The sequence below is a fragment of the Octodon degus genome, unplaced genomic scaffold, assembly GCF_000260255.1.
Source record: "Octodon degus isolate 3935 unplaced genomic scaffold, OctDeg1.0 scaffold00025, whole genome shotgun sequence".
Taxonomy (NCBI): Eukaryota; Metazoa; Chordata; class Mammalia; order Rodentia; family Octodontidae; genus Octodon; species Octodon degus.
The window spans coordinates 5192756-5199649 of NW_004524601.1; the positions used below are offsets into that span (position 1 = coordinate 5192756).

Genomic DNA, 6894 nt, shown 5'->3' on the forward strand with positions numbered 1-6894 from the left:
GTCATGAATGTGTGTTCTGTTAAGTGCTTTTTCTGGATTAACTGAGATGATAGCATGGTTTTGTCTTTGGCTCTGTTCATATGGTGTGTTGTATTTCTCGATTTGCATATGTTGAACCATCTCTGCATCTTTGGCATGATGAGTCCTACTTGATCAAGGTATATAATCTTCTCAATGATTTGTTGCATTCTGTTCAGTAGCCTCTTATTGAGAATTTTTCATCTATGTTCATTAGAGAGATTGACTTGCAGGTCTCTTTTCTGGTTTGATCCTTTTTTGGTTTTGGTATCAGGGTAGTACTTGCTTTCAGCAATGAATTTGGGGGTATTATTTCCCTTTCAGTTTTATTAAAGAATTTGAAAAAAAATAGCAACATTATGTTTTCTCTAAATTTCTCATAGAATTAGGCAGTGAATCCATCAGGAAATGGTCTTTTCTTTGTTGGTAGATTTTTAGTTATATCTTCAATTTCATTGACCTATATTAGTTTACTTAGAATTTCTATGTCTTCTTGAATCAACTTGGTAATTCATATGTATCTAGGAATATGTCCATTTCTTCTGTGTTTTCCTTCTTGTTAGAATGCAGATTCTCAACATAAATATTAATTATCTGGATTTCTATGGAATCTGTTGTGATTTTACCCTTTTCATTTATGATTACAAGGATTTGAGTATTTTCTTTCTTTGGAAAAGGTTGGCTAAAGGATTTCCAATTTTATTTAAACTTTCAAAGAGCCTACTATTTGGTTCATTGATTCTTTGCATTGTTTTCTTTTTTACATTAATTTTACTGAGAAAGAAATAGCAATGAGATAGTTTCAAAACAGGTTAGTAGGACAGTTACAATAATTAATACATTGTATGTTGTTGTCTTTGTCAGATACAAAAGCTACATTTTTTTGGTATACAGGTCTTGCTTTATCTTGGTCTTAACCATCCAGCAGAAAAGCATGAAAACAAGGTATAAAAAGTAAAGCCATATTAATATGCTAAGCTGTAAAAGGCTCAAGTCAACAACTTCTGACATTGCCAGTTGTATAGATAACCCACTACTATTATGGACTACTGGACTATATTGGATTACTCTGCTGAATTCATGCACCTACAGTATTTGAATGGCAATGGAATACCCATTTCTGACAAAAGTAAACAAAAAAGGGAGACATAAATGAAGACCCATTTTGTAATGCACTGTTTTCTTAATCTCAGTTGCATTGTTTTCTGCTCTGATATACATTCCTCTCTTATATGAACTTTGAGCTTGACTTAATCTTCATTTTCTAGAATATTGAAGTGTAACCTTGGGTTGTTTATTTGAGCTCACTTTGTTTTTATAATATGGGAGTTCACTGTTTTAAATTTATCACACATGGGCCGGGGAGATAGCTCAGTAGAATACATGCTTGCCTGGCATGCTTGGGGTCCTGAGTTCAATCTCCAGTAATCTCTTACTGAAAAATATTCAGTACTGGATTTCAGTAATCTCTTACTGGAGAAAAAAGAAAAGCAAGCAATAAATTTACTTCATAGGACTGCTTTCATTGCATCACATAAGTTCTATGTTATTATTTAATTGTAGAAACTGTCTAATTTCTTCTTTACTTTCATCTGTGACTCATTAGTTGTTCAGGAGGGCATTATTTAATTTCTATGTATTTATAAAGTTCTTGTGGTTTCTTTTGCCATTGATTTCCAGTTCATTGCACTATGATCTGATAATATGCATGGAATGATTTTAGTTCTTTTCATTTACTTAAGTGTGTTCTATGAGCTAGTATGTGGACTATTTTGGAGATTGTCCCATGTACATCTGAGAAGAATGTGTATTCTGACGTTGTATAGTAGAACACTCTGTGGACATCTACTAAGTCTATTTGTTCAAAAATTTTTGTTCAGGTTTTATATTTCTTTATTTTTTATCCAATTGATCTGCCTGCTTGTGACAGTGGAGTATTTAGATTCCCCATTACAAGTATATTAGAGCTTACTGGATTTTTTATGTTCTTTAATATTTATGTTATATAGTTAGCTTTGTTGGTATTTGGAACATATGTATTTATGATTGTTATTTGTTCCTCTTAGATTGTTACCTTTACAAGGATATAGTGATCCTTTTGTCTCTATTAATTGATTTTGTCTTGAAATACATTTGTTTTCAAGTACAATTCTATCTCTTCAATTTGGGGGGGATGAGAAGTTGCTACCTCTTTGGCCTAGCTCCTGATTCTTTGGCACTGGCCTGTAGTATTGCTCATGACCTCTAGGTAATTCAGTGTTAGCACACTAGGAAGAACAACTGATTAAAACAATTATGTCACCTTGGTTAATATAGTACAGTTAGTAATGAAAACAGCATCAAACACAGTCTGAAAAATGACAAGCTATGACAGTTATTAATTTGCCACCTTTAACCATATGAACTAGAGTTGTGGTTGTATAACAAAATCTAAAATAAACCAGAAAATTATATGCAGTAAATATACCCTAAACATAGTGATTTTTACCCTCAGGAGAGAAAATTCAAAAGGGTGGGGAAAAATACAGAGATAAAAGAAGAGGAAAAGATTATAATCAAGGATGGATGATAAAAGATTGCATGAGCTTTGAGAATTTTGTGAAGAAGACAAGAAGGATAGAAAGAAGAAATAAAACAATGAACAGAACAACCATAAAAAATGAAATAATGCTCATACTTATATAAAAACACAAACAATCAAGACAGAAAAGAAGGAAGGCACGTTTCTACTGTAGACAAAATGGTCTGACAGAACCCAGATCCATGTTGCTTAATCCCAGCATGCCTTCACTTTTAGCTCCACTGAAGTTCAGGCTGGTTTGTCCAGGCTGTAATACTCTGTGTGTCTCCTGCTGGCTTGAACTTGGTTCTGTCTCACCCTGGCACTGGGAGATACTAGTGGAGCCAGCCCACAACTGCTCTGAGTTCTGAGCTCAACTGGTCCCTCTCCAAGATGGCGACCCGCCAGTTACCTCTTTTTGGTGATACCTGAATCTAACTATCTCAGCAGCCACTGCAATCTGTTGCATCTGCTGTTCTTTCCCACTGATGAGTTTTTCCATGGAGGCCTGTGGGGTCTCCAGCAGTCACTGTGCATCTCAGGATTGAGCCAATGCTTGCACACAGTTACTCAGAGCTAAGGGAGCAAGCACAGCTTGGCTCTTCCTTCTGCCCTGAGGTCTCTCTTTTCACTCTCCCTGTGTGCTTCAGTTCTCACTTCAGATCCTTGCTGGGTCCTGCTGGCCCACTTTTCTCCTTTGCTTCACATTGCTATAGTCTAGTATCTGGACACCAAATCTTGAAGAGGCTGTTTCTTTACTGTTCACCACTCCACCATAGTCCTTGATGTTTTTTACTGTTCCATTTTTCAACAACCTCCAACAGATCTTTTCAAAGAGTGAAAGAGTAAAGTTTCTGTTAGTGACTGCTGTTCATTTTTTAAAATTTAATTTAATTTTATTGAGAAACAAATATCAATGAGACAGTTTCAAGGCTGATTAATAGAACAGTTTCAATTATTAATACCTTGTACCTTGTTATCTTCTTGGTTATTCATAGTACAAGAAGCAGACAGAATATCCTCTCCAAATACTTCTCATTGAATTAAGAAAAAGTAGCTGTATATCTCTCTTAATTATTCTGTATATGCAGATACAAAATGGTCCTTCCTTTGTAGCCCCTTTTTTTTGTTTAGTCCTGAGTGACTCCTGTTCATGAGGAGGAACAATTTCCTGGGCAGGTGCACTCCTGCCACTAACTTAGGAGTGCCACATGGCTGCAGACATTCCCCATAAGGGCACATGGGGCCCGCATGACAACTTATTCTTCTTCTCAGGAGCAAGGGTGTGGAAGAGGTGTGACATCCTGCTGTTAGAACCAAATCAAAACACTTGTCATCCGAGTCTGCATGCCCATGGTCAGCATCATCTTGAACTTCTCTCTTGAGCTTCCCATGTAAAGTTTCACCATGGCACAAGATGCTCTCTCCTGCACTTTGAATTTAAGTATATGTATTTCTCTCATTCTCCGCCTTTCCAACAAATGACTGCATCCTTTGTCTATTTTTCAATGAAATATTTCCAGCTTTCAAACTGCCTAGAGAGTAATATGATCAATACTTTGGAATGCACTATTCAGTAGGAAAGAATACTTGAAAAGGACATTTCTACCCCACTCCCACTCTCCTAGATTCTATTTCTTTTATACTCATTGATGAGCACCTCTTTGGAATTGTGCGTTTCCTGCCCTGGGCTTCCTTTGAGCTCTCACTGCATATATATTAAGGACAAAGTGTTACCAAGTTTTAGACTTTAACCAGTGTGTGATTATTTAAGAGTTGTCTCTAGACTTCCCCTCGTTCTGCTGTGTCCTGCTGTGTGATGCTGGGGTGTGACCTCATGACAAATCTCCCCTTCATCAGCAGTCCCCCACTAGGCTTTGCTCACAGAGACGCCAGGTGGGTTACAACTTATTGGTCCACTTTCTTGACCAAAGACAGTTTAAAACCTAGTGCTCTGAATATTTTTGTAATGGTAGTGCACATGTGGGTCGAACATTTTATGCACTCACTAGAGATTCTCAGAGCAGAAACCAAGCACTGGGTTTGCTGCTCTATAGACTTGGTGCTTTTTGAACTTTTCAGAAGGAGGCCGCGATGCCTTCCAAAATGACTGCATAAGTTTTCATGTCCAGGAAACAGAGCATGAAAGTACCTGTTGTCCCACTCACATTATCAGATTCTTCACTTTAATTTTTAGTGTGAGGTAGTATTTTAATTTGCACTTATCTAAGGTCAAACACTGTATCTGTGATTCTTGGCATTCGGCTTTCTCCTTTCCTTCAAGTATTTTCTTATCTAGTCTGCTCTTCCTGAATTGTGGGTTTTTACTGATTTGTTAGATTCTGTTATAGTCTTTAATCCGATGTTCCCAAAATGCCTTTCAAGTATTCTTTTTGCTAACTCATGGCATCTCTTAACTTTTTTTTCAAACTGTACCCAACTTTATTAAAGATACCTTTCATAAACAATCATGGTATTTCAGGCAGCATATGGACACGCAATCATTTAACAGTATACAACAACTTTCAAATTCCCTTCTGGGATGGACTACCAAAACTCAGAAAGCCACTATAAAATCCACTGAAGTATTCATTTGAGGCTCTGAAGTAGGGAAAGTTTAGAGTGAGGGTTGACATCTCACATTTAGCGTGGTGTTTAACAACTTGTCACAAGCCGACCCTGACTTTCGGGAAATGAAAATGGCAGAATTATCAATCTGAAGATCCACAATCTAGAAAAAGAAATCATTGTTCTTGTGGGACACCACCTCAGCATTACTGGCAAGTCCAGATTGCCTGACACACTGGTAACAGCACTTTTGGGAATTACATCCCAATAGGTCTCTGGGCTTAAGGGACTTAAGCCTATGCTGATGGCAGAGGAAAGGAGGACATAAAATGAACTGGGAGCTGTCCCGTACCACAAGGCATTTATGCCAAGGTGGCCACATGTCAACATCAGGGAGTCCCTCCTCCTGGGAGCCAAGAGGAAGTTTCTCAGAACCGGCAGGGACAGGTGCCTTCCCCACATCAGTCTGGCTTTGGAGACATTGTACTACTGACATATGCTTCTTCGCCCCAAAATAACAATGAAGTGTTCTGTGTGCTAACAACTTAGCTTAAAAAAAAGTAAAACAAAATTCTGCATTTTTATAAAACTTGATAAAAATAGTATTTCAAACTGTACAGTCACCAGAAGCACACAGTTATCAAAAATGCACACACTTCACTTGGCGTCTCCAGCACCTTCAGCTTTTCGTGCCTGGGCTGTTTTGGCATCTCCATTTTCTGCAGGGTAATAACCCATCCTTGCTGGCGTCAGCTTTTCCCTTTTTCCCTTTTTGCTGGGGCCTTCTTAGGCTTGGGCTCTGGCTTTGGAGGAGCTGGTGTAGCAGACAGCCTTGCAGATCTTCTCTGTGGTTCATCCTTCACGTTGGCTTTATCACCTTTAACATCCATTCAGCCTGTCTCTTGGGCATGGTGGTGATGGTGGCAGGTCACAGGCACTAGACAAGAGATGCAGCAGAGCACAGCTTTGGGCGGCCCGGGGGTCATCCTCGCTTCTTTGCACTGCTTGCATCTCTTAACTTTTAATGGTATCTTTTGGGGAGCACACACTTTAACTTTGAATGTATTCAAATTTATGAATCTTAGAACTTAATATTTTTGTTTCATGAGGTCTTAAAAATTTCTTGAGATCAAAAATCATTCATATATATATATATATATATATATATAATTTGCTTTTTATCCTTTGGTTTTATGCTACCTAACTTACTTATAGATTTATCATTTATTTACAGATTTAGAAGCTTTTCTTTTTCTTTTTTAAAAAATTTTTTTGATATAGGGTCTCGCTACACAGCTTAGACTTGTAGCAATCCTCCTGTCTCAGCTTCTCCAACACTGAGATTATAGGCATGCACCAGCGTGCCTGGTTCTGGGGCCAACAAGGCAAGCAGCACTGGGGACTGAACTTGGGACCTTGTGCTTGCCAGGCAGATGCTTATGCTGCTAAACTATCTCCCCAGCCCTTAAAAACTTTTTCTATACACATGGTTTATTATTTGTCAAATGGTTCATCATTTTCTCAGAGATCTGCAGAGCCCCTTCTGGCATCTGTTAAGTTTCCATGTGTGATTAGGACTGTTGCAGTATTCTTTTGGTCTATTTGTCTGCTACTAGGACATACAATCTTCGCTGTTACAATTTGTAAATTTTCCTAGTACTTTCTTTAGAGGACATGATTACCTTCAAATAATGACAACTTTTACAATTTTCTTATCATATCATTTAAAATTACTTTACTTTTTAAAA

The 6894-nt window shown here is 37.7% G+C and overlaps 1 pseudogene; it reads right to left on the reverse strand.

Annotated features, from left to right (window-relative positions):
- Positions 1 to 5803: 5803 nt before the first annotated feature.
- Positions 5804 to 6056, reverse strand: LOC111816022 (annotated as a pseudogene).
- Positions 6057 to 6894: the final 838 nt, after the last annotated feature.